The sequence below is a fragment of the Aethina tumida genome, chromosome 5 (genome assembly GCF_024364675.1).
Source record: "Aethina tumida isolate Nest 87 chromosome 5, icAetTumi1.1, whole genome shotgun sequence".
Classification (NCBI taxonomy): Eukaryota; Metazoa; Arthropoda; class Insecta; order Coleoptera; family Nitidulidae; genus Aethina; species Aethina tumida.
The window spans coordinates 4827407-4839804 of NC_065439.1; the positions used below are offsets into that span (position 1 = coordinate 4827407).

General features: G+C 28.6%; 1 protein-coding gene and 1 long non-coding RNA gene across 2 annotated transcripts in view; one reads left to right on the top strand and one right to left on the bottom strand.

Moving 5' to 3' along the window:
- Positions 1-4463: 4463 nt before the first annotated feature.
- LOC126265749 (uncharacterized) lies at positions 4464-7085 on the bottom strand. The gene is made up of 2 exons (XR_007548223.1): positions 6777-7085; positions 4464-4776 (listed from the first exon to the last, which is right to left on the bottom strand). It is a non-coding gene; the product is annotated as an uncharacterized LOC126265749 (long non-coding RNA).
- Positions 7086-9100: 2015 nt separating this feature from the next.
- LOC126265729 (uncharacterized) overlaps positions 9101-12398 on the top strand; it is a 177561-nt gene continuing 174263 nt past the window's right edge. The window contains exon 1 of the mRNA XM_049968185.1: positions 9101-9298. The gene's annotated coding sequence lies outside the window, so the exon portion shown is untranslated. The remainder of the gene's footprint in view (positions 9299-12398) is intronic.

Below are 12398 nucleotides of genomic sequence, written 5' to 3' on the forward strand. Positions count from 1 at the left end.
TTAGTTTAGCCTTCGTTCATTCGACTCCGCACTCGGACCAAAAGATATACTGAAAGGACTGACTGAAGAGTATAATATAAAGATACACAATATCGACAAAATTTAAACTCAGTTCCGATCCCTATATATGGTTATTAAGGACTCTTGCACTAAAGTGAGGCATGTCCTCAATACACAAGTTTTCTGGGAGAGGAGCAAATCGGAGCGAAGCGTTATCCAATGCCACCGATGCCAGGAATGGGGTTACGCAATATTCAACAGTAATAGGCAGTACAGGTGCCTGAAGTGTGCAGAGCCACGTCCCACGCACACCTACACCAAGTCAAGGGACATACCGGCTACGTGTGTGAACTGCCAAGAAAACCACCTGTTGGTCGGGTGGCACTAAATGTGTGGTCTTTAAAACAAGAGTATCCCAGGTGAAGAAGCGCACAAAATAGCACCCGATCGGAGTTCAGTCACAGGAGAACTACTGGCAAAAAAAGATTGCCTCCAACACCTCATCATAAATTCAGGAGCACCAGAAACAGCGCCTCACAACAGATAACTTCCCATCCCTACCGACGAGGAGAGGAGAGAACAAACCCAATGAACTCGCTAAGCCAATCACCCAACCTGGTGTCGACCATAATAAACTAATTAATATCTTTTCAGAGTTCGGCCAGCTGAGCGGAAAGATCAACCTTCGAGGGCAGTCCGTGAGCTAAATCGACGTCTCCGCAAGGACCAGTCTTCCCTAGAGAAGTTTATGGTCTTCATGGACTGCAACACTGAGCTGGGCAAATATGACATCTAGTTGGCAGGGGAGTATAAAAATAGTTAGACCCTCAGAAACAAAATTCCTTCCCTCACCCATTTCCTTAAGACATTGACATCGTGTTAATACAAGGTTACCACGACCACAGACACAGACGCGGTAACCACTCTGTAACAGAGAATCGGGGGAGTTGCAATTTTCATAAAGAAAAATCGACAACATTACCAGCCCCATTCACAACATAACAATAAAACTGCACAACGATATACACATCACCTTCATCTACAACCCACCCACAAACCAAGTGACAGACTTAATTAGGCAATGAAGGATTTCGATATTGAACATTCTGAAACAGATTCAACATGTTCCACTCTCAGTTCTAGTTCCTGAAACAAATTCAAATCAATCGCAAAACGATGTATCTGATGAATGGACGGAAATTAATATTGAAACCGATATACCCGCAGTATCAACAGTAATTCGCAGATAAATGAGGAAATTTCATCGTTTACAAAACCGAGTGAATTTTTCATTTTGGGTGACGAATTAGCACAAAATATTGTAGACCAAACAAATTTGTACTATGTACAAACTATAAGAGAAAGACCTTCAACAACAACAACAAAAATACATAGTTCACCAACATTTCAGAAATGAGGATTTTTTTGTCGTTACCATTGCTATGAGTAAATTTATTTTCATAAAAAAATACTTACATTTTGCAAATAACGCAACATATGACCCCACTATATATCCAGAGCCAAAACTCAACAAAATGTAGCCAGTATATTTTCAGCTAAATAGGAAATTCCAAGAGACACCGCAAGTTACGTCTGCTGACTAGGCATTTTACCCTGGACAACCGAACGTACCGAACTTACGTCGAACCCGGCAGCAGTAACACCGGCACTTGCCTTTTAGGTGTTAAACTGTAACAATCTAATTGTAACCTACCAACGATTAGTGTAATAAATCAGTTAAAATATCTACTGAATTTTATTCACTCAAAACCAACATCCAAAACTGCCGCTGTCAACAGGATTCTGAAACTAGTAGCTCTTCAAACTCAAGCCCTACATAGCAAATGTCTTCAAAGTAACGGTTCTATGAAGAAAAAATCGGACAACAAAGACAAATAAAACATTTTCATAAGATCATTACACAGTTCAACACTTCCACTGTCGAAGACAGCATTTCTAATATTTCCCCTGCCAATACCAGTACACAATTTTTAGATTTGCTTCACGATCATGGTCTCCAAAATCTAAGAACTTCGTTTCAGAAATTATCAAAAAATAGAAATAAAAGAGGTTTAATCAATGCACTTGGATCCACAATTAAATTTGTTACTGGCAATCTAGATCAATCAAATCTGGATTTAATTAACACAAAATTCAATTGTTAATTCAAAATTATAATCATTTACAAAATTTCATTGAAATGCTTTTTCGTACTACTTCATTTTCACGATTGAGATACAGTAACGTAGAAATTTTTGAACTCCATGAAATTATTTCAATAGAATCGTCATTGATGTCACTTTACTCAAAGGAACAACTTCCAGTTTCTGAACGACACCCTTATTATCGAAAATTCAAAAACTACTGTAATTATTTCGGATCAGACAATCTCAATAATTCTAAAATTTCCTATTCTCACAAAAGAAAGTTACACATTATCCCAAATTCTATCCTTTCCTTCTACTGACGATATTATGATTATTCCACCGACAAAATATTATTTTAGCGACAAATGGTTTAAGAATTGTTACCAAGGAACTAAAGAGTTTATTTGCAAGGAAGAGATGATATTTTCCAAATGTTCAATCGTCAAACCAGAAGACAAACACCCAATCAGGTTCCAACTGCAAACCAATGAAGTCTTAGTATACAAAGCTACGTTTCTTAATGAAGCCTGCACTGGAGATAAAATCATTCCCGTGTGTAATGCCTTCATAGTAACGAGCCCCTGTGATGTCTTTTTCTATATTAACAACACAAATATATTGACGAGGACACCGTTGATTCGTCCCGTCCCGTTGAGTGCTCGAAGAATAGCCGACCTGAATGAGATCCACATCCCTGCAGAACTAGAACTCAAACCGTTAGAAGACATCCACTTACAAAAAGAAATTCATTACTCTTTTTGGGCCACCCTAATAATAATTATATTTCTAATAGTAATTGTTACAATTATATTAATTAAGAAAAGAAGGCGCAACCATCTCCTTTTTAAGCAGAGGTTTACTCTTAAGGATCTGGAATATGCGCTTAAGGAGAAGGGAGGAGTTACGTCAGCTGACTAGGCATTTTACCCTGGACAACCGGACGTACCGACTTACGTCGAATCCGGCAGCTGTAACATTGGCACTTGCCTTTTAGTTGTTAAACTGAAACAATCTAATTGTAAGCTACCAACAATTAGTGTAATAAATCAGTTAAAATATCTACTGAATTTTATTTAATGTACAATGTTACCTGACAGAGGTCTCTGACTATCACTTAATTTTAGTTATTATTAGTAAAAAACAGCATAATGTCACTTTTGTACGAATGGTGTCTTATTATATTGTTTTGTGCCATAACAAAGAAATTTAATTACGTTAATAAACATTAAGAAAACCGATATTTTCATTCATACACAACACCTTGTTTTAAGATTTATCACACAATTTTTATTTTTTTATAAAATTAACGTTTTTCAATTTTTTATTGTTTTTTAAGTTTAATTATGTCTTCTACTTTGTCAATACTATAATTAAAAAAAAACTGCTTCTTTTGAGCTCATTTCAAAGAAAAACTCTCGCATTAAATGGTTAAGATATTCCAGCAGGACAATGCAAGACCACACACAACAAGAAAAATCCAGACTACCACCTGTTTTTGGCCTTGGACAACCACATGCGGAATCGGCGATTTGAAAATAGAGATGTTTTGGAAAACGGGGTGATACACTTCTTCAATTTTCAAAAGCAAGATTTTTACAAAATTGTGATATATGCTCTTGTGTCTAGATGGGAACGTATAATATTTTAACCCATTTTTTGTGTTATTTCTTAATCTTCAAAACCGCACGAACTTTTTTGGTTGCCTGGTATTAAACCAAAAATACAACAATCAAAAATTGTATGACGTCGATACTATAAACAAGAGTATGAGGGCAAAACAGAAGAAGTCAACAAATTTATTCGGACCGGATACTACAGCAGGAAAAGAAAAAGCAATTACACTTTGTTTAGCAAAGAACGGAACAAAATTTAATTATATGCAGTCGGGAATCATTGAAATGGATTCCTATCGTTAACCAACAACTTCTACGCTAGAATAATAGGTCATACATTATTACCCCAAGAAGAAGTAACTACTCTATTCTTAAGAGACGATCGTTTAAAAACCCCAGCACTAACGTTTTCAAAGCGAAATCGAAAAGAGGAAATTTCGAAGTCAATAATAAACATAGTAAATAGGTTAATAAAAGAGGTAAAACTACGTACAAGGGAATAATGAGTGTCGTATGTTAAACCAAAAACACATTAAAAAGGAACTCCTGAATCTTCGTTAAGGTAAATAGAAAATATCTTATATAAAACTAATACATAAGAGATAAATAAACCATAACAACTGTAACGGATAACCTTTAACAATTATATTTTAAAATAAATTCAACCTTTAGATTCTTGTTATAATTGTCAATTTATCAACTCCAATGTTTAAAGAGGATCAGGTTATAAACCTTAGTTGAGACAAATGAACATGTACACAAGTGGATACGTACTATTGAAGGAATAAATTACATTGTTACAAATTTGCAAACTAGAGTACATCAAATTACTTATGAAAGTCCACAACTGGGGCAGCAACTCGTGCTTATCCAAATTAATATATTCTATTCTAAGAGTTCGAACCCGAGATCTCCCAATTCTTTTGGTGTGCTAGTAGATTGACACAATCAATTGTTTCGAGTGATGGAAGAAAATAAAACTCGATTAGTGGTTTCCGAGTAAATGATCCTAATACCTAAAACACAAAAAGATCACAAACGTTAGAAAATATTGTAACTATATACTTATTAATTTGCTAAATTATCTTTAAAATTTTAAGTAGTTAACAAATTTTAAATTTCTTTGCGATTCTGGAAAAGAATGATAACATGAGTCAAAGACAACCTGAAATAACTCCTAGATGTTTCAAGAGGAAGTGACTGTAGAGAGAATGTCTTAATTCTCAATTTAAAAATTGTGTATCAAAAATTAATATTAAAAATAAAATAATAAACCTGAATTATTGTTTTCAAATTTACTAAAAAACATAAAAAATAAAATCAAAACACACTGAAAACTTTAGAACCAGTTAGTTCTTAGTAACTGAGTATAATTTGTTACAATATTTTAAGATGATTAATTTTAATTATATTTCGAATACTAATTTTTAAAAGAGAAAATAAAAAGACCTAAATAATGTATGACAAGTCTACACAACCTATTCAAAAGTCATGGGGAACTACTCGAAGGTAGTCACAATGAAATATTTTCGTCGCAGGATATATTTTCATAATCTAAAATTTTTAATATATATTATTATAGTTAATAGTAATATTAAAAGATGCATAAATAAACTTTTTATGGTAAACTAAATATTAATTTAGACATTTTCAGTTTTATTTAGCATTTTTGAAACTAACTCAACTTAACAATTCATAGAAATTAATTAATATACCTTTTTAAATAAATGTACTTGAGAATTTATAGAAAATATTTAAAAATTATTTTCAAAGGTAAAATTTAAAAGACATAAATAGAAAAATATAATTTTATTAAATTTTAGTGTTACTTAATATTTTTTTATTTGAAGTAACTAAACAATTAACAGAAATTAATGTAAAATTTTGTAAAATTACAAAGTAAAATAAGACAAATTTTACTTTGTAATTTCACAATTTCAAAAATCATTAAAAAAAATCATATTACTTGAAAAATATATTAAAATTTGTTAAAAACATATCTATATTACACTAATATAGTTGAAATTCAGTAAGAAAATTTTAAATTAGAAAAATTTTCAACTTCAACTACGAAAATAAAAATAAAAATGAAACAACATCAATTAATTATATAAACAAAAATCATCAAATTTAATCACTAGAAGAATATTGAAAAAATTCAAATTACTTAAAGAATATCTTTAAGTTTGTTAAAATGCTTTAAAATTTGATATTCTCTATGAAAATTTTAAATTGGTGAAATTTTTCAACATAAAGGATAAATGTAAATATAATAAATTTAATTGATTATATAAACAAACATCATCAAATATGGTGTGAACTAAACAAATTTGAAAATTATATATAATAAGAATATAAGAATTTTAAGCTGAAACAACTTTTTAGAAAAAGTTTAAATTTAATTATTCCGTTTGAAATAAAAATATTGAACATATTTTTTTGAGTGAAGTCTGAAGAAAAGGATATCAAAATATGGTTTGTGGTAATTAACCCCTTAAAAAACTTGACCCTCGGAGCAAATTCTCCTCTAATTAATCTAAAAATAATTATGACAGTTAAAATACTTAAAAGAGATACACAATTTTAATAAAACAGTTGCTTTACATATTTTCATTACAATTTATTTCGATTAAAATTAGATAATCAATTTTCTGACAAAATTAAAATTATTTTAAATGTTAAAAAAATAAAATTAGAACAAAATTTAAAATACTAAGCTATTAAAATTAAAAATAATCAATTAAATTGTATTTTTATAATGTAATAATGAGCAAAATCTGAGTTGCGTTTCTGATTCGTTTCATTTGTTCTAACAAACTTGATGGATAGCTTTTTAATTTCTTAGTCCAATGCTAAAAGCAAAAATCAATATTAATTATTTATGTTAGCTTACGTCATCATCTTCACCAATGTACCGATGCGAGTTAAATGTATTAGTGTTTATGTTAGAAATAGTTTATATATAGTTATCTAATCTCTAAGTGGTTTGTTTAGGCATGCGAATGTTTTCGCTTACCAGTTAAGAGTACCTCTTAATAGGGTTTATGTAAACATTCCCTATCTTAAATAGGCCCATACATAAGGGTGAACCATAGTCTTGCAGAAACTTTTGTGCTTAAAGCATCTATACTTGACGGCGTAAATTGTAGAAAATAAAGTTTTATTTAAATTGTTAAATACACTTATTTAACTTGTGACGGGCTCACATCTATTTAGACTATTTTATTTCGTAAGCAAATCTGAAGGATTTGTTTACATTTGATAATCGGGACAGATTTTAAGAAAGAACCGGGTAATTAAGCATTAGATGTCGAGGGTTAATGTACGTTCGTTGTAATAAAGCGTATTAGTATGAATCTGTTTTAATCAAACTAAAACGACAGATTAACAGTCGCTAATCTATCATTTACATAATAGATAAATTGAAAGTATATATTATAATTTATATATACAGTTAAAATTTGTCATATTGGCTTAAATATGACAATATAAAATTTTAAAATTGTTAGGCTATATGTCCAATATCTTTATATCCTATTATTCATATATTAATCAAAATTTATTTCTACAATACGAATCTGGATTGTAATTGCGCTTCTTAAAACACACGATCAGTATAATAATAGACAAAATAAGTTAATAGTAAATGTGAAACTTCTATTTGTGTTTCTAATTCATTTAATTTTCTCTTTTGCTAAAATTTCAAGTTACATTTAAGTTAAAAAATAGAGAATAATACAACTCATACACTAAATTATTATGAGAGAAAAATATTGTAGATTCTAAGGGTAGAGGCTTTTGTGACCATAGTTGTTCAGGTTTATTGGTTGACGTTTGTTGGAATTAGTTCCTGAAGATTGATACCAATTGTGACAATATTAAAAACAGAAAAGACACTTTGGTGATAACTGATCATATTTAAATAGCCAAAAATAATTGCTCATCATACATATTTAAATTAAACTTTTGCACAATAATTGTGAACAGTTAAAATTTGTGAGATAAGCTTAAGTACAATAAGATAAAATTTAAAGTTTATTAGACTATATGCCCAACATTTATTTAACCATATATTATTGAAAATTTATATTTTTACCATACAAAACTGAACAATTGTAATTGTGCTTTTAAAAACACACAATCAATATGATTCTATGCAAAATTTGTTTATAGTAAATGTGAGACTGACCTTATACATTTACATTTCTGATTCATTTCATTTCCTTTCTTCATAAAATAACATGCCAGTTTAATTTTTTATTTGTCCTAAGGAACTTTCAACGTGGTAAGAAGCTTTTTAGTTTCTTGGTTAAATGCTAAAAACCAAAAATTGATACATGTTATTCAATTTAATTTTAAATATTAGTTAGTTATACATTAGATTATATGTTCATCATTTTTTTATCTACATATTAATGAAAATTTATATTTTTACAACACAAAAATGGACAGTTGTAATTATATTTATAAAAATTCACAATCTGTATCATACAAAGCAAAATTAGTTTACAGTAAATATGAGACTGACCTTTTATATTTACGTTTCTCATTCTTTTCATTTCCTTTCTTTGTAAAAATTTTTTCAGTTTAATATCTCATTTGTCCCAAGAAACTTACAACTAGTGGAAAGCTTCTTCCTTTCTTGCGCCGATGTTATAATTAAAAATACAGTGTTGGTTATTTAATACATAATATTGTTGTCATTAAAGGCATCTTATAGTTTATACACATGGTTTATTATGAATAACTGAACAATGCGTAGGCAGACGACAAAAAACACCTTTTTATAACTTACCTGATAAGCACGCCACCAGCATGACATCGAAGTGTTAATGGTTGCAAACTGAATTAACAATAATATTGATAAAATTGTACTTACCTAAAAATAATGGGGTAATGATATACCCATACTTATCAACCGCAAACACAACATTACCGTTATTTTACTTTATAGATTTACTTGGGTGCTGTATTTCTAAAACATTACATTTTTATTACCAATAAATTAAAAACGATCATACCAAAGGAATAAAAATATAATCTTTTAAAAATAAAATTAATCTGTAAAGTAAAATATACAAAATGGGCATACCAATAAATTAAGAATGTAATTACCAGAAGAATAAGAATAATACATTGTTTTTAGAAATACCACAGGAATATAAACTGTAATGTAAAATATTTTAATTAATGAACACTAATCATTAAATTAGAAGAAGGAATATACTTACTAAAAAACAAAAAAGAACACAAAACACAAAACTTTTACAAAGAACAATTCGAATATTTTCACCGTTTCGAAGCGACAACACTGTAAACTCTTTAAGAAGCGCAAAACCATGCGTCAGAAAACGTTCCTTAAAGTCGAGAATTCTGCAAGGTTATTGGCATAATTATGCTTGGTTAATACTAAATTTCAAACTAAAATGTGTAGTCAAACAAGAAAATGTTTACTAAGTATGGCAAGTTTGTATGCAATATTCTTCTGAATATTCAATAAAGAGTAGACGACAGACCGGTTCAGTGTAACAAAAATCAGTAAGTAACTACTTGGTAAAAATAGTTTAATTGTGACACCAGACGAAATCCGTGCAGCCCTTGGAAGATTCGTGAAATGTGTAATATATGTACAGACCAATTTTTTGACTCATGGCCAGTAAATGAAAATGCATTCGTCATTTTATAATAGATGAAGATGTACTCCGTTATTCAGGTTGGTAAAATTTAAAATTCATTTACTGTATGATTTGCAAATTTGTAACAATATAATTTTTGTAGAATGATTTATAGGTTGGTTAATTATTGTTTACTTTTCCATATTGTGTTTTATTTAATGCATGCTATGTAAAACATCACAAATATAACTAAAAAAATCAAATTGATTTACTTACATTTTTAATTTTGGGGTTGTCAAATAGATTTATTTCTATTATATTTCTAATTTTTATGTTTTAGATGTCAGTATCTGAGAAACCTAGGACCAATCAATGCAATGGTGTTTCGATATTCAAATGAGTCAAGAGGCAAAATATTAGATGTGACTTAACAGTTAACATGTGGCTTAGAAAACACATACCACAGGATATTTGAAGTAAGTTATACAGAACTATATCAAAGTATAATACTTAGTAATTCACACTAATCCACTCTTACACTACAATTTGTTACATTGGTGTTCTACGATAACATGTATATGTCTCAACAATCTATAAGAATGTATTGCTGTGAACTGTGGTTTCCTATTTATTATAATTGAACTAGTTAAAGTAAAATCTTAAATGAATATACCACCAATGTGTTCGCTTAGGTCAATTCCAAATTGTTTACAGTTTTTAAATATTTGTTTATTCATGAAAAAGAACTACATTACAAATCAGTAAGTAAGCTAGGTTTGTAATAAATTTTAAATAAGAAAGTTTTTACAAATATTTTGATTTGGTTCTTACAATCAGTTGAATCATGATATTACAAATGAATAATTTTATTTGTTTATACAAAATATTAAATGAATACATCCTTTTTCGTTTCTTGTAGAAAAATGACAATGTTTCAAATGATATATATTATATCTTATACAATCAAACTTGCGAAAATGTTACTGGTTTAAGATTTACTATTATCAATATATTGTAACATTGTTACTTTGTTCATTCTAAATCATTTAATTTTAAGCAACTAAACGTTTTTGTAAACTTGTAGTAAAATTGATACATTTATTGAAATATAAAAAATAGGGTTTGTTACCACGTTTTTCTAATATAAATATAAAGTGAATAATTTTTTTCTAAAAAATTGTTTTACTAATCTAAATTAGTTATTTAGTCAATATTCTTAGGTCAAAAAGAAAATAACTCATTTTAATAAAAAAATAATCTAATTATATTCAAGAAATAAGAAATTGAATATGGCCAAACAATTACTTTAAAATAATTTATAGTTTTGTTGCTTAATTTCACATTCTGCGTTTTTTAATACAAGTGTTGTAAAATATTACAAATGTAACTATTAGATTTAATCTATTTTATTTTTTATATTTTAGGTGGCAATAATTGACAAATTAAGCTGATGCTTACATTTAGGGTTCCTCAGAACCTCTCCAGTTGTGTATATCCATAATCAAATAAGTCTGAAATCAAAATATTAGGTCAGTATAAATTCATTTTACAACATGTGGAGTTATTGATTGAGATGTAGCTTATAACAACCATCAAAATAGACTATATGAAATAAAAGTGAAATATAATATTCAATCAATAATTCTCATTAATCTGCTCTTAAGGTACAATGTATTAAACTTATGTTTAGGGCCAATATTACACTAGACCCATAATAATTTTTGTAAGTACTTTGAGAGGTTATTGTCCTTTAGATTTATGTCATGTGTAACCACCATAAATAACAATTTATAAAAATTTATTGCTGTGATATTATTTCATATTTATTTTTGACGTAAAATACGATGCATTTATTTGTCATATTACACTATGACTATATCAATGTGACAATTTATAATGTATAGTAATGGTGACTTCAATAAATAAATAATTTTCTTTTTCTCTTCAGAACATTTTGTATAATTAATAATAAATTTTAATACTTCTTTAACCATATTTAAAAAATATATAAATTTTAAATAAACTAATATATTTTAATTTAATCATATATTTTTCAAAATTAATAACTTAATTTCGACAACTAGCGTCACATTATCGATAATATTCAAGACATCAAGATACCTATTTTTAACTTAAGGTTTATGCTGTTTAAAAATATTATTGTTGTGCCTTTATCATACAGCAAAATAGCATTAATGTGTTAGGACTAATTTGTCCCAGTCCAACTAAATAAGCTGAATGTAATTCAAGCTGCCATTTTTAACGAAATTTTCTTAGTTACCATCATATTGAAAGATTATTCTCTTCCACGTACTTCAAAAGTTATTTAAAAACAAACGAAAAGGAGGTCGTGGGAAAAAAATGTGGGAACTTGTCCTATTATTTTTATGTGATCTATGTGAATCCAGAAGATTGCCCACATATTCTGAGAAACCCTGTAGAAATTTGAATCCTAATGTATGAGCCTGCATTAGGTGAAAATAAAATTTAATAGTAATCACAAGAATCAAATTAAAATAATCTAAATTATTTTCCTATTATGTTGTGATTTCTGATTCTATATATATATATATATATATATATATATATATTACACAATATATAATTATATACAATATATACACTGACTCACTTTGTTTAAAATTAAAATAGGAAAATATCGAACTCGAATTAAATGATGATACTAGAAACTAAAAGAAAATTGATACTAATACAAAATTATTGACCAAAATATTCAATGAGGACCAAAATATCTCCCACACTAAACAAACGTGAAATATTGACTGAAGATTTTTACTTTTGTTGTAATAATATATTATTTATTATTTAATTTTGTTTCAGGTGTGGTGTGACATGTGGTCTGACATCCAAGGTTTCTTTTAAACCCCTTCATCTTTAGTCCGAACTGTAGTTTTGTAGAATTTTTGTACAATAATACATGATAAAAAGTTTGAATCCATCTGAAGAATGTTCAACGAGATGAATATTTAAAACTGAACATTCTGGATCTGAACATACACTGT